Source organism: Macrobrachium rosenbergii, chromosome 27 (assembly GCF_040412425.1).
Source record: "Macrobrachium rosenbergii isolate ZJJX-2024 chromosome 27, ASM4041242v1, whole genome shotgun sequence".
Taxonomy (NCBI): Eukaryota; Metazoa; Arthropoda; class Malacostraca; order Decapoda; family Palaemonidae; genus Macrobrachium; species Macrobrachium rosenbergii.
This window is the reverse complement of record NC_089767.1, coordinates 31,726,165-31,740,868: the sequence shown is the minus strand read 5'-3', so window position 1 is coordinate 31,740,868 and position 14,704 is coordinate 31,726,165. Positions and strand designations below refer to the sequence as shown.

Here is a 14,704-nt window from a genome sequence, read left to right as displayed (position 1 = left end):
AGACCATTTGTGTGTATGAATATAGTTTGCTTGTGTTTGTATGCATGCATGTGTTCTATGTGAATCTGATGTACTTATTAAATTGATACACATTTGAATGTCTGTGTACGTCTATACGGTGTGTATAGGTGCGTATGTGTATAAAAATGAGTATTTCAGTACCTACAGGAAATCGTATATGGATTGGAAATATTCTTCAAAATGCATCCTTAACCTTGTTGGACCGTGAAATACCCGAATTTCTTGATAGAAAAATGATCCATTCGTATAATTAATTATTTACATTGAAGGCGACACTGACCACTAAGAAATCCCTTTAGTTCCACCAACCAGCCAATGGTCGAGAACCTTGCAAGTTTTCTAGCCAGGGGAACAAGGCTTCATTCAGCCAGTGAGGAAAGCCCTTAGAAAAGTCAGCCATGTTGGAGTTCCTGATTGGTCAACGGAAAATGACCGTCAGGTGAGTGAGAACTGAGAAGTTAGTTTAGTCTTGAAGTGGCCATTGTGGAGTCAAGGTATCTGGGAGCTAAGCTGTACGAATGTTTTAGTTGATAGACGCCATATTTCTCGATACATTGGAGGGCCTCTCTCTGACAATAGCGTGTAAGTAGGTGTTCCTTTTCGTGTGTTTTCAATTTAGGAATACATTATCAGGTGCTGTTTGATGCTGAATCATTGCAGAATCAGCAAATGGTCTGGTGATTAGGGAGTGGTCTTACCTGGTGATTTAGAATGTTCCCTAGTGAAACTTGATTAAAACTTGGTTATAAATCATGAAATTGTTAAGATCCAGTGCTGCTTGATCTTGCTTCATTGCAGGATCAATAAATGATCTGAGGGATAAAGAAATGGTTTTACCTGGTGAGTTAAAATGTTTCCAAGTGAAACTTGATTGCAACTTGCTAACAATCATGAAATTTCCAAGAAAGGTCTTACACCTGGCACGATCATTTGGCTGTTAAAAGTTCACTGCCCCATTTTATGAAGGTAGGGTTACAGAGGAGCTCGTTTATTATAGCTTTTGTGACTGGACAATATAGAAAAAGGTGTATAAAGTGCAGTACTAATCACGACGTCCCATGGAGCCTCCCTGTAAAATTACCACTGAGATTTGTATTTGTGTAAAAATATTACCACTTAAGTCTGTATTTCTGCAAGGATAGGGCCATTGAATTGCTGTATCTTTCGTGTGGTTAGGGTCATTGTAGTAAGTATTCTTGCGTGGGTGTGTGCACACCAATCTTGTGATGTTTTTCATAGACTGGGTATATTTCAGGAAAGGCAGGTGGCTGTTTGTACCAAACAGTATCTGCTGAACAAGTCTCTCAAATCCAGTGTGTTTTTTCCTGATGCTCACACGTATTCATACGCTGTTTTTCCCACGTTTTAACAGTCATAAGACCTCGAGTTATACAATTAAAAACTCGTGAGTATTTTACCCAAAAAGCTGCACGGTATGTTTCTTGTTCCAGTGTGTGTTTTTTCCTTGATGTTAGTACCCGTTCATGCGTTGTTTTTTCCATTTTAACAGTCATTAAACCTAGAGTTAACACTTTTAAAAATACCCGTGCATTTCACCCCCAAAAACCTGAACGGCAAGTTTCTTGTAAATCGCCATTTTGGAGACATTCAAGGCCAGTGTTACGATTTAAGGAATGGCTTTTTTCGACTAAATGAAAATAAGCAGTTTTACCCAAACACCGGTACAAATTTTGAATGCAACGCCATTTTTTTTTATCACTCACATTGGGGACATGAACCATTTGCAATTTCAGCCTTGGTAATTATATTCCACTGAGTATCTTAAAATTGCTGTGGGTATCCTGATGGCAGGCCTGATGGTTACAAGTGCGTAGGCTATCAATGCAACGAATTTCTGTTACAATTCCATGGCTTCTATCTGAGTTTTTAAGACAAAATGAGAATATGCAGTTTATCTATGCCCCTTAACCATTTAACACCATTTTCAGAGTTCCAGAACCCGAATTGTTAGGTTAATAGTCCTGATGGTGGTAAAACCATATTTATAAAGGCAAAGCTCCCTAGTTTTCATTTTTAACTTTTTGGAAAAGGTATAAATTGAACATTTAATTTATTAACAATTTTTTCCCGCGAACAAAATTGCTACGCTTGAGCAGTGATTACGCTTTAAAGCAAAACTGATATAGTTAAGGATTATTTTTCCATTTCGATGTAAATTTTCAGTTGCATTCATATGTAGGTCCGCATCGAGATTTGTGCGTGTGGGTAAGGCGTATCTTGGGCAATTATTCTTACGTAAGGGATTAAAGAGTTCCCAAAATTTATTTTTAAAATTTTCACTGTTCAATGTTCATTCAAGACCGACCGAAACCTTGAGAGAGAGAGAGAGAGAGAGAGAGAGAGAGAGAGAGAGAGAGAGAGAGAGAGCGAGAGAGAGAGAGAGAGAGAGAGAGAAGCGGCATTGTGGAAAGTGTAGATGCAAAGACTTACGAGAGAAAGAGAGAGAGAGAGAGCAGCATTGTGGAAAGTGTGGATGCAAAGACTTCGAGAGAGAGCAGCATTGTGGAAAGTGTGGCTATGCAAAGACTTATCGGGGCGGGGAGAGAGAGAGAGAGAGAGCAGCTTTGTGGAAAGTGTAGATATGCAAAGGCTTGAGAGAGAGAGAGAGAGAGAGAGCAGCAGCATTGTGGAAAGTGTAGATACGCAAAGACTTATCGGGGGGAGCGAGAGAGAGAGAGAGAGACCAGTAGAAGCAGCACCAGCATTGTGGATAGTGTAGATAATATGCAAAGATTTAAGGGAGAGAGAGAAAGGTCCTCGGCGAGGTAGTCCCTTCCCTCCTCCCGGCCCCCACCAGGGTGAAACCATTCGCAAGCACTGACTCAAAGCAATGGCATTTCGACAGTTATCTAAAGGCGAATTAGCCCTCTTTGACATATATGAATAGGAGTGACTTGGAGCAGAAAATTGATAAACTGCAGATTTGAAAGAAATGACTCTTGACAATTAGGTTTTTCAGAAAACTGTTTCGAGTTTAATGGAGATACTGTCTGCAACAGACCCATGAATAATGCTTTGTAAATTGCCTAAGCTTATGCATTATACGCCCGATTATAGGCCTTGTGGAGTGTCAATATTTATCAGGATTTTATTGATAGTAGTTAGGATTTTATGCGCCTCGCTATAGGCCTTGTGGATATCAACATTTATCAGGATTTTATTAATTTGGATCTGGATGCGCCTAACTATAGCCTTGTGGATATCAATATTTATCATGATTGTATTAATAATAAATGGGATCTTATGCACCTTACTATAGGCCTTGTGGATGTCAATATTTACAAGGATTTTGTTGATAATAATTATGATTTTGACATCATCAACGGTCACTTAAATGCCTTTTAAACTGTCACTCCTCTAAGTCGTCACTTCACTACTTCCAGATTTTATTTTATTTGATATTGTGTGTAAGTCAGATGTTAAAAGGAATAGGCCTTAAACAGTGGGAGAATTGAGAGTTCTACATTTTATCCTTCATACAAACAAGGTGCTACATTGGTACAAGCAACACTAGCTACCACTTACATCCCACATAGGCCTACGGTAACTGACAGCTTTGTAAGAGCGATATACGAAGTAGCTACGAGTATTTTACAAAGTTTATTAATACACAGTATTCACATAGATTTGGTGTGCCTATCTACAGAAATTAGGCCACTTGCTTGTTATACGACTTCATGTTTTATTAAATATTACTGTTGAGCAATTGCTAGCAAGATAAAACGGTCTGTATGCAACAGTATTATCAGAAGACACTGTTGGTGCCTAAAAGACCAGCATTTATGTGAATTCCAGGAGAGGGAAAAATAAACAGAACATTACTTGGCACTTTAGGCTTACTATTTAACAAACTGTATACATCTCCGTGTCTACTATATATCCGTACTCCTAAGAGATCCTGGTATAGCCTGTCTGTCCCTTGTACATAGGCTTTCTGCCATCGCAGTGCACTGTAATTGTCGTACAGAATACAGATTAGAACTTTCGTTATTATAAAGCGTATAAAGTTTACAGTGATACGGAACTGTACATTTCTGTATTCTTTCCAAAAGGAGAGAAATAAATTAACTTGTTTTAATTCTCATGATTCACGCGAATAAAAAAGTGATTTTACAGCAACCAGATGTTTGAACCTAGGCGGAAGCGTCATGACGCGTTCCTTAGATCTATGGTGTATATCTTTAGGCCTGTATGGATCGTGACTACATAGGTCCATTCCTGTATTGAAGGGGTTCTTTCAGAATAGTTAATAAACTAATAAACTCACATAAATATAAAGAATGCCGATAGATTTATCAGTATTATGGGACTTGCGTGTTGTTAGATTACCAGGAGATGGGATGATATTGTACAGAATTACGATTATTGTTCTTTTTATCGTAATTAAAAGCTATCATTATGATTTGAAATAACCCCCTGAGCATTGAAAATTATTAGGCTTGACACGTATACCATTAGTAATATATTCAATACGGCCCCTGGCTTGTGATTTAAAGCTCATTCACGACATAGGTTTGTGGTTAATAGCTCTAGGTGTGTAAGAAATTCGATATCCTCCTTATTTAGTTTGCGTTGCATTGCTTGCAATGGGCTATAAAAGCTGTAGAAGTCATTTAGGAAAACCTACGAAGCACGAAAATTAAATTTATGTAGCCTAGATCTCGTAGGTACACATATCTGTTTTCTCTTAAGATTACAATCCTCCTGTGTCTCCTGCGTTAGCAGATTTGAAACTGAACTCTTTAATAGAATTTTAGATTTACCGATGTTCTATTATGTTTTTAAATAATCTCCGCCATGTTGAATTCAAGGATGAACTAGAATTTAATGATGCATTACCTTTCTCTGACGTGCATGACATCGATCCGTTCTGAAACTTGTTCAATATTCATAGTTTATAAGGAACCCATTGAAAAAATTACTAAATTTGAATTCATATACAGATGCCTTTTGTAACCTTTTGCAACTCATAATTCTAATTAGTTTTATTTTGAGGAGGGGAAGGAGATGGAACCTTCAAGGGCTGAACATAGATAATTTTTGTTGCTTTGTAGTAGGCCTATACTACAAAGAACGCTTTGACCCTATGGTTGGTAACGTATGATTTTAACGGCATTATTATTATTATTATTATTATTATTATTATTATTATTATTATTATTATTATTATTATTATTATAAACTAAAGTGAGTCATTTCTTTTGCAGATGGATGACACGTCACTTACATTTGGAGAGAGAGAGAGAGAGATGATATACTTCGGCACTCTCTCTTGATATCGTTTTGCAAGAAAGAGAACTTGTATGCAAATACTTTGAGTTTTACCGTGTAGAACTAGGCATTGTCCAGTAGGCACTATGCAAATACTTCAAGAGTTTTACTGTGTAGGCCTACGCATTGTCCAGTAGGCCTACGAAAAAGAAGCATTATCACTCCTGATCAGTAACTTTGTATTATAAGAAACAGAACATACAGTGCAAATCCTTCAAGAGTTTTACTGCGTAGGCCTGCGTATTGTCCAGTAGGCCTAAAAAAAGAATATTATCACTCCTGATATATTAAAAGGCATAGGACAATTGTCAGGTCCAGCCATGATTTTAGGAAATGCAGCGGAAGTGGTGCGTCTGTATGTTTGCACAAGCACAGGACCCACTTAAAGATTCTGCGGTGGCCTGCCAAACGTAGGAGGTAAATTACAATTAATATTTATCGTATTTTGGGGAATAATATTAATTTATAGACTTTCTTAACTTTGGAATATATGACCTGACCTGACAATGGCTACTCTACTCGGGTATAGAAATATCTTCTTTCGTATTTACATAAACACCGTATTTATACGTAAGTGTTTAATTAATTATTACAATAGACGGTATCTCTCTCTCTCTCTCTCTCTCTCTCTCTCTCTCTCTCTCTATATATATATATATATATATATATATATATATATATATATATATATATATATATATATATATATATATAGCCTATATAGGTAAATTATAGTCTATGAAATCTAACACCCACATAAATTCTGCCTACTAAGCATATATTTTTTTTTCCTTTCCAGGCTAACACTCAAACCAGCCACACACTCCCAGCATAAACAGAAGAAAATAATCTATGTCATCAATCACATTAAATCCGAAGTGGTCACTACAAACATAAATATGGATAAGGAAAGAGAGAGACCAAGAGTTTCCTTATCAACAAGAGATTATTATCGACAGACGCCAAAGATAAGTGATGAACGCCAGTTCTCCATTTTTTTACGTTTAAAACCTTTCCTGTTTGACGCACCCCTGCTCCCCCTCTCTTTCTCTTTGTTTCTCTCTCTCTCTCTCTCTCTCTCTTGTTTTGACGATTTGTTTGAGGTAACAGGTCTTTCAGGTCTCTCTCTCTCTCTCTCTCTCTCTCTCTCTCTCTCTCTCTCTCTCTCTCTCTCTCTCTCTCTCTCTTCTTTTTCTTCATCTTCTTCTTCTTCTTCTTCTTCCTTTATTTGGTTTTTGGGGGGTTGTTGCTATACTTCACTAGTGAGGTCAGTGTTGTAGAGAGAGAGAGAGAGAGAGAGAGAGAGAGAGAGAGAGAGAGAGAGAGAGAGAGAGCGCAGCATAGTGGAAAGTGGAGACATGCAAAGACTCATAGAGAGAGAGAGTGAGAGAATGTGGATTAACACAGAACGAATGAATTTAGCACTCGGTATCAGGGAACAAATGAAAGTCTTTTTGGAATGAGGTTGCAACCTTCACCAACAGTTGCAATTTACTGGTAATGTCAACAGACCCAGCGGAATTTTTCTGAAAATAGACCTTATAATCGTTTCAGCCCCGTGGGATCAATTGCCGGTCTATATATTTGTGGCGAGGATAAATTCAGAAACTTTCTCATATTTAAATTTCTGGTTGATATCTTTTTCTTTAGAAGCTTTAAAACATCAGTGTTAAATATGACGGTTTTCAAACACTATCTGTTTCAATATTTGATTGTATTCGTTCATATATTATGAAAATATTAATATGCCGGTCTACATATTATTTCTAGCAAGGATAAATTTTTAAGATGTCTCATTTTTTAAATTTTTATTCATATTTCGTGAAAAGCTTAAAAATACAGTCAGTTTGAAAGGACGGTTTGTAAACATTGTTTTTGAACAAAAAAAAATTATATGGTTTTTTATCTGTTTCAAATTTGGTTTTATGGACAAAAAATATGGTTTTAGTATGTTTCAAATTTGATTTTATGGACAAAAAATATGGTTTTTTATGTTTCAAATTTGATTTTATGGAAAAAAAAATGTTTTTTTTATGTTTCAAATTTGATTTTATGGACAAAAAAAAATGTTTTTTTATGTTTCAAATTTGATTTTATGGACAAAAAATATGGTTTTTATCTGTTTGATTTTATTCGTTTATATATCATGAAAATAATATTGATTTGCATTAACATGAGCCCATTTGCCAGTAAAGTACACCTCGGGTAATCGAAAGTGCAATTGTATGGTATAAGTACACTAATAATGATTCTCTTGCTTTTTAGGTCAAGGGCCGTTTTGAACTGACTGATCAAGTCTAATTTACTAAAAAGCAACTTTGAAAACAAAATGATCCCTACAACTGTGGCTAATTACTCCTTAAGGGTAAGGAAGAATAGGCCTATCACTTTCCTCTTGTTTCAAGCGAAGGTACAGTGCATCACTGCCTTAATACAATTCAACTTATATTTTGATATTTTACTTACATTTTTATGTATTTATAAGTTTTTTATTTATCTGTTTTTCTAACAACTGATCTGCTCTTTCTGTATTCCTCATTATCTTCTGTTACTTCTTTCGAATGAGCACCATAATATTCTTTGGAAGCTTCTTGAATTTCAAGTCAGTAGCCCATGTGGTGGGCTTGTTCCATATGAATAGGGTTCACCTTCTGAATAATAATAGAATAATAAAATTAATAATAATCATTGCTTAAAGAAGTGGCTTATGCACGATATCTTAGAAAGTAGCAATAATACAAACGATTGTAATTTACTTTTTTATCACTAATCTAGCCTTTAGTAAGATGGAGGGTCAAGTGTACTATATATTGCACGAATTCTCCGAGCTTTCACGAAAATTGTTCTTGTGCTTTTGAATATTTCAGCCAATGTTGGTTTTCTCAAAGGCCCTGAATAAAAAATGTAAGCTCAAATATTTACTCAGTCCCAAGTGTTATTGCAATTTTGATGTATAGGTCTAGTGACTAAATGTGAAAACTGAAGAATGCAAAAGACAGTTTTGTCTATTGAGAGACCCATGTTATTGTTATGTACAGTTCACAAGTCTGAATGAAAATGTTTCGGAGCTTTTCGTAATTAACTGATATTCGATGTAACAAGTTTTGGTCTACCACAATATTATTATTATTATTATTATTATTATTATTATTATTATTATTATTATTATTATTATTATTATTATTATTATTATTATTATTATTCAGAAGCTGAACCCTATTCATATGAAACAAACCTACGACAGGGGCCACTGGCTTAAAATTCAAGCTTCTAAAGGATATGGTGTTCAGTCGATAGAAATAACAGATGGTAATGGAAAATACAGTAAGAAAAGATCAATTATTAGAAAAAAACATATAAACTAACAAATAAATAAGTGAATAAAAATGTAAGTAAATTAATAAAATTTAAGAAGAGTTGAAACAGGATAGTAATACACTACATCCTCGCTTGAACTTCTGAAGTTCCAAAAACACGACATCCTCAGAGAGACTACAGTAGAGTACTGTCACCAGGAACCATATTTGATTAAACCTTTTGATAAATGTGACGTCAAAAAGCCATTTGCACATTTGTGTTCTTAAAGTAGAGTCACGTGTATTAAGTTCTTTTGCATAAAGTGTCTTTTATTTAACTATCTAATTTATCCAGTGTTATTTATATTTGGTACTACACTGGGTCATGTCAGGTTTGTAGGTGAATAATTCTTGATCCACTCAATAGGTTAAGATTTTTAGAGTATAATTCACTATTTCATGTTCAGATATATGCTTTCTATATAATATTTTTTTCCCCTGCAGGTCCATTGTTGAAGTATTTTCTGAAGGAGATGAAAAAATACCAGACTGAACCGAGATACGTAGCTCTGACTGTGTACAACATCAGACAGAAGAACAAGATATTCTAAACAAGGAATTCTTCAGCAACAGAACCACTTCAACTTTCAACAAATTAAATGGGACAAGACGTCAAAATAACTGCTGGCTGAAGGATGACCAAAAATATAAAGGCTATGAAGCCTCAATATTAAGATACATAGGCTCTCAGTGCTAATTTTCTATCAGTTTAATATCAGCCATGAAGTAGTAACGTGTGATGCAGGACGCATAGTTTTGTTTTTGCTAGAATCTAGTATCACTTTGATACAAGTAGCTTAGTGTTTCCTTATACATAGATAATTTAAATCTTTTATTAATTATTAGCTATCCAGTAGGCCTCAGGATACTTATTTTACGTAAATAACATTTAAGTTTAAATAGCTATGCTTCAGGGTACATAGTTTTCAGCTGAATCTCCTGGCAGTGCTATTAGCTCCTAAGTAGCTTCGTATATTTCAGGATACGCAATTCTTACCCTTAATTCTCATTAGCTGATATCAGCTGCTTGATACATAGAAATAATTTTCTTATCAATGTAATAACAGTAAAGGGTAATTTTCCTTTCATTAACTTAGTTTTGAGTTGCAGTATCCAGTAGCTCATTGTTCAATGCATACTTCACCTGGGTACGGAGGTCACGTAAGGTTGACAGTAGGTCGTTCTAATTAATTTGGGTCATTGTCCCGGAATTCATATACGAATAGTTTTAATGGTTTCTTGACTACAGTATTTTCAAATTAGTCAGAATAGTTAAGACTAGTTTTGTGGAATAAAACTTTGAAGCATTACCTTGACAGAACGGGTAATATTTTTGGCTAAAGTACAGAAGATTCGTGATAGCTTTTATCTCAGTAAAGTCTTCATTATTATTATTATTATTATTATTATTATTATTATTATTATTATTATTATTATTATTATTATTATTATTATTATTATTATTATTATTATTCAGAAGATTAAACCCTTATTCATATGAAATAAGCCCACAGGGACCTTTGACGTAAAATTCAAGCTTCCAAAGAATATGGTCTTCATTTGAAAGAAGTTACAGAAGGTAACAGAAAATACAGAAAGAAGAGATCAGTTATTGGAGAAGAAAAATAAGATAGATTAATAAATTTGACTGATAAATAGATAATAATATAAATTATTTGCAGGTAGGTAAAACTAGCTTTCAACATAGTAGGGACTTAGAAAATTAAACTTTTCATGTACTTCTTGTGGCCATAAAACTTAGCTTGTTGCAGCTACTGATTTCTAGCCGAGTTCCTTTAGAATTGATTTTGTAATAGAGAAGTCTTCGCTACGTAAGCATTAGTACATTTAATTTAAGACTTAGGTTACTGAAAGCACTCGTTTAATACAAAAGAGATACAGCCACGTGCATTCAAATGCGTACTGTCAAGATAAGGGATATTTCAGAATTATGTCAATTTTAATGACTGATAAGAACTTTTTCATCGTTTTCAAGCAATTAAACTAAACTGTGTGAATTTTTTTTGTACAAATCTTGCCATGAAAATAATGAATCCTGCTTGACATTAAACGTAAATCGATTAAGAAATAATCAATTTAAATACTGTAGAGTATCTTACCAAGATCATTATTATCAGGGCATCCCTGCATATTTCAAGACACTACTGGCTAAGAAGGGTTACAAATCGAGGTCTTATTTTGAGACTAGTTTAATATTGCTGACATTGATTTTATAGGTAGAGTGATTTAATAAGTAAACTTAAAAAAAATCAAAGAACTGCTTAGGTCTTTCCTGTAGATGATAGCTTAGATCACTGAATCTGTAAGCAATCTGAAATTAGAACTGTAGTTTCAAAAGAAATTATGTATTGTTACCAAATGGTATCTTTGGAATGCGAAGGAAGAAGCGTTCTGAATTATGTGAACAGTGTATTCGTCTCGAAGTTACTTCGATAAGTACTCTTTCTAGAAAGTTTAAAACAATCTTGAATGCTAACTAGTACTTTTTTTTTTTACAGCACTTAAATATTTCCCAGACACTTGATATAAAGTGGAAATTACTTTCTTAAGGGACACTCAGCTATTAGGAAAGTTTCCCATTTAAATTAAGTGACATTTTAGTCTGTTTTAGCGGAAGTTATCTCTCAACTTGCAAGGTTCTCTCAAAGGGACTGATCTTCCAAGAAAGATGTAAATTGGAGTAAGGTTAGGTTAAAGAAGTTGAACAGCAAAGTGGGAAAACGTAAAGGGAGAAGTTATTTGATAATCAGAGATTTTTGTTATGCTTAGACTTGGCCCGAGAACAGTTGCTAGAAATTTTAATCTTAACAGAAGAGGTCTGTCTAAGCTTTGGACCCAGTTCAGTTCTGAAATGGTCTGTAGATATATTTTGAAAAGGTATGTCTTAAATTGCTTGTGACTCTAACGTAAATTATTTGATTAATTCAATTATTTTTTGAGTTAAAGGTTTAGTCAGCTTTAGAATAACAAGGGCAACAGTGTCTTGACATATGGAGAATTTTAGGTTAAGGTATACTTTTTTTGGTTAACTTGTTGTATAGCGTTCCCATTGACTTTAAATTTATCAGATCAAGATTCATTCAACTTTTATAATAGAAATTTAACTGGTAATTGTTTAAAATTTAACTGTTGTTAAAAATTTAACTTGTTGAAAACTTAACTTTAAATTTTGAATAACGGAAAAATTATTGTGATACCAAATTGTAAATTGATTTTATTGTACAAGAACTTCTGTATTTCAGCTTTCTGCTCAGTTCTCATCAAATCTTGGCCTTCGTTTAGCTAGGAACAGCAATTAGTGGCGTGTTAGTTTATAATAAAACAAAATAAGTTTAAAAACTACTGAAAATAGTCTAGTAGTACCAAAATAATTCAAGAAAATCATGACAGTATCCAGTGTCTCCTTAGTTATGTTATATCATGCAGACATTATCATCTAGGTTTGGATAAACTAAATCTGGAGACTCATAGCTATGCAGATTTTCCCCATTGGCCAACGTTTGCAGGAATCTGAAGTCGCAAAACTATTTTGCAATGTTGTTAGCTACAGAACCCAGATGCATTTTCCCGAGATGTAACCGAGTGCCGAGATCTTTCCTTGAAAAAGTTAACGGGAGCCATTATCTCAAAAATAACCATATTATTTTCTTGAAAATAATCTCATTATGTTTCCCACTAGGGGCAAATGAAAAAAAACCATTGATTTTCTAAAACCTAATTTAAACCCATGGGCATGGAAAAAAATTGTTGGGCTGATACTTGTAATTGTAGCATACATCTCCCTTCTTTTTCCAGCACGGATATAGAAGTGAGATATTGTTGCAAATTGATACAAATAACTTGGACATCGTTCGTATTTCTTCCTCTCAACCTTCCACTCTGACAAGACTTCCTCTATATGACCTTAAAAAAAAACTTCCTACACATTCAAGGGAATTTCTTCAATCTTTTTGCAGATTTACAGTTCAGCTTGGAATCTCCAGAAGTGCGCACTTTTTTTGCACTGTAGAAGTAGCTTTGATCAGTTGAACACTTGGGTGCAGAAACCCTGCTCGTTTTATGCTGTAATAAAACCCTCACGATTTACTGAGCAGTTTCTGCATACTTCAAAGAGGTTTCATTCTCTCTCTCTCTCTCTCTCTCTCTCTCTCTCTCTCTCTCTCTCTCTCATACATACAAACACACGCACACACACACACAAAACACATTTTGTGCTTTATCAAAGTCTTTACACAGTTTTCTAAAGCATCATTTCACATTTGAATTCAGTCTTATTCACACTCCGTGCCTTCAAAGGTGCTTTTTCCATTATTTCTAGACACAAGGATTAAATGCCTCACTCTCAACATTCTCACACTCCAAAAGTTCTACCTCTAAACACATTCACTCATAAAACACTTTCAGGAGTTCGGTTGTTCCTTGATCATAGATATTTCAATCATAGATTGTTAGTGTATGAAACTGAGGTCAATCTTTGGGTGTAAAGACGTCTTCACTTATCACTAAATTTAAGTGAATTGTATAGTTTTTTGTCGTAAGTTTTGAGGAGTTCATGTTTTGTAATGTGATTGAGTTAGGAGGTTCATATTACCTTCATATTCAAGGAGGTAGGACTTTTTTTTTTATTTTTTATTACTTTGTGCGAAGTGAGAACTAGAGCAGTGTCTTTAAAGATTAAACTTTAATCTATCAACATGAACAGTTTGAAAAATAAATTATGAATTTTTGCTCATTCTTAAAGGACGTAAGCTGAAATACAGAGGTCTTCTTATATATATACACTGTATGAACACAAAACTGGAAAGATTGTAGATAGAAAGGCTTAAAAATAAAGGACTCCTTGGGGTCAGCATTGCAATGCCCCGAAGGGGAGAGAGAGCGCCCTTGGCTGGAGGTAATGAAACCAGTCGGTTGCCAGCTTTGAAACCGACCCGAAGGGCTTAAGTTTTCTGAGCTGACAGCTGAGTGCCGAGAAGGGGAGGGGTCTCGTATGTACTTCCCTCGCGCTTTCCAAGATGCCAGTCATTTTCTGTCTCTAGGGGAGATATGTTAGAACATTTCAGGTGTCAGAGAATGATGATGATGTACAGGAAACCCAAGGTGTTTGGGGTAAGGTTACTTTTAAGATAATCCTTGACTTGCGTTTATTCTTGTGGGTGTATTTGTACTTAAATGCTTGTTTGCCGTGTAGTGTCTTATGAACTTGGTAACTAAGCCTGTAGATATTTCATGCCAGAATTTTGTATCAAACGAGTGTAATGGCTCCAAAAAAATTCCCTAGTTCATTTTTTCTGTGAATGACTTGTAAAGAAATCTACGATTTTCAGACATTTTGGCATTCTGTTGTCAGTTTTCTTTTGAAATTTATTGAATTTTCTCCCACGTCTTGTTACAGAATTTGAGTGTTGTATTAAATATTGTAGAAAACGAGGAACATTAAGAAAAACACTTGTGGTTATGGTTTATATATATATTTTCGAATGTCAGCCATTACATGGTTGATTTTGTATCCGACAGAATTGTTTCCTTAGAGCTGTGTGTATAAATTCACTTATAAACATTTGTTAATAGGGGTATTTGATCTGTCTTCAGAGGTACTTATATGTAAAACTGACTTATTTTTATTACGGATAACTGACTAAAATTACTTCGTATAGTGAGATGCATATGCACTCTATATGCATGAATTCAAAATCTTCGACTATTTCCTAGGAAAAGGTTAACATTTTGGGGGAATTTTTATTCTGAATTGTCACATTTTGCTTATAATCTAATTATTAGATTCTGTTATTTCAAATACTATTTCCTGGCCAATTTCCATTCGACTTGGAGATGTAATATGGGAGAAAAAATCTAATTTACCAAGATTTAGAGAAGTCATTTTCTGGGGCAGAATTTTTCTCATTTTTGCTAATGTTTGATTAAATTCATTGTGTCACATACTGATATTTTAAAAGTTTGCATGAAAATTTTCCCCAAGATTACTAGATCTAAACTAAGTCTATAAGAACACT

General features: G+C 34.5%; 1 long non-coding RNA gene across 1 annotated transcript; it reads left to right on the top strand.

The window, feature by feature from the left end:
- Positions 1 to 494: 494 nt before the first annotated feature.
- On the top strand, positions 495 to 6,311 carry LOC136853273 (uncharacterized). The gene is made up of 3 exons (XR_010857413.1): positions 495 to 603; positions 5,250 to 5,730; positions 6,113 to 6,311. It is a non-coding gene; the product is annotated as an uncharacterized lncRNA (long non-coding RNA).
- Positions 6,312 to 14,704: the final 8,393 nt, after the last annotated feature.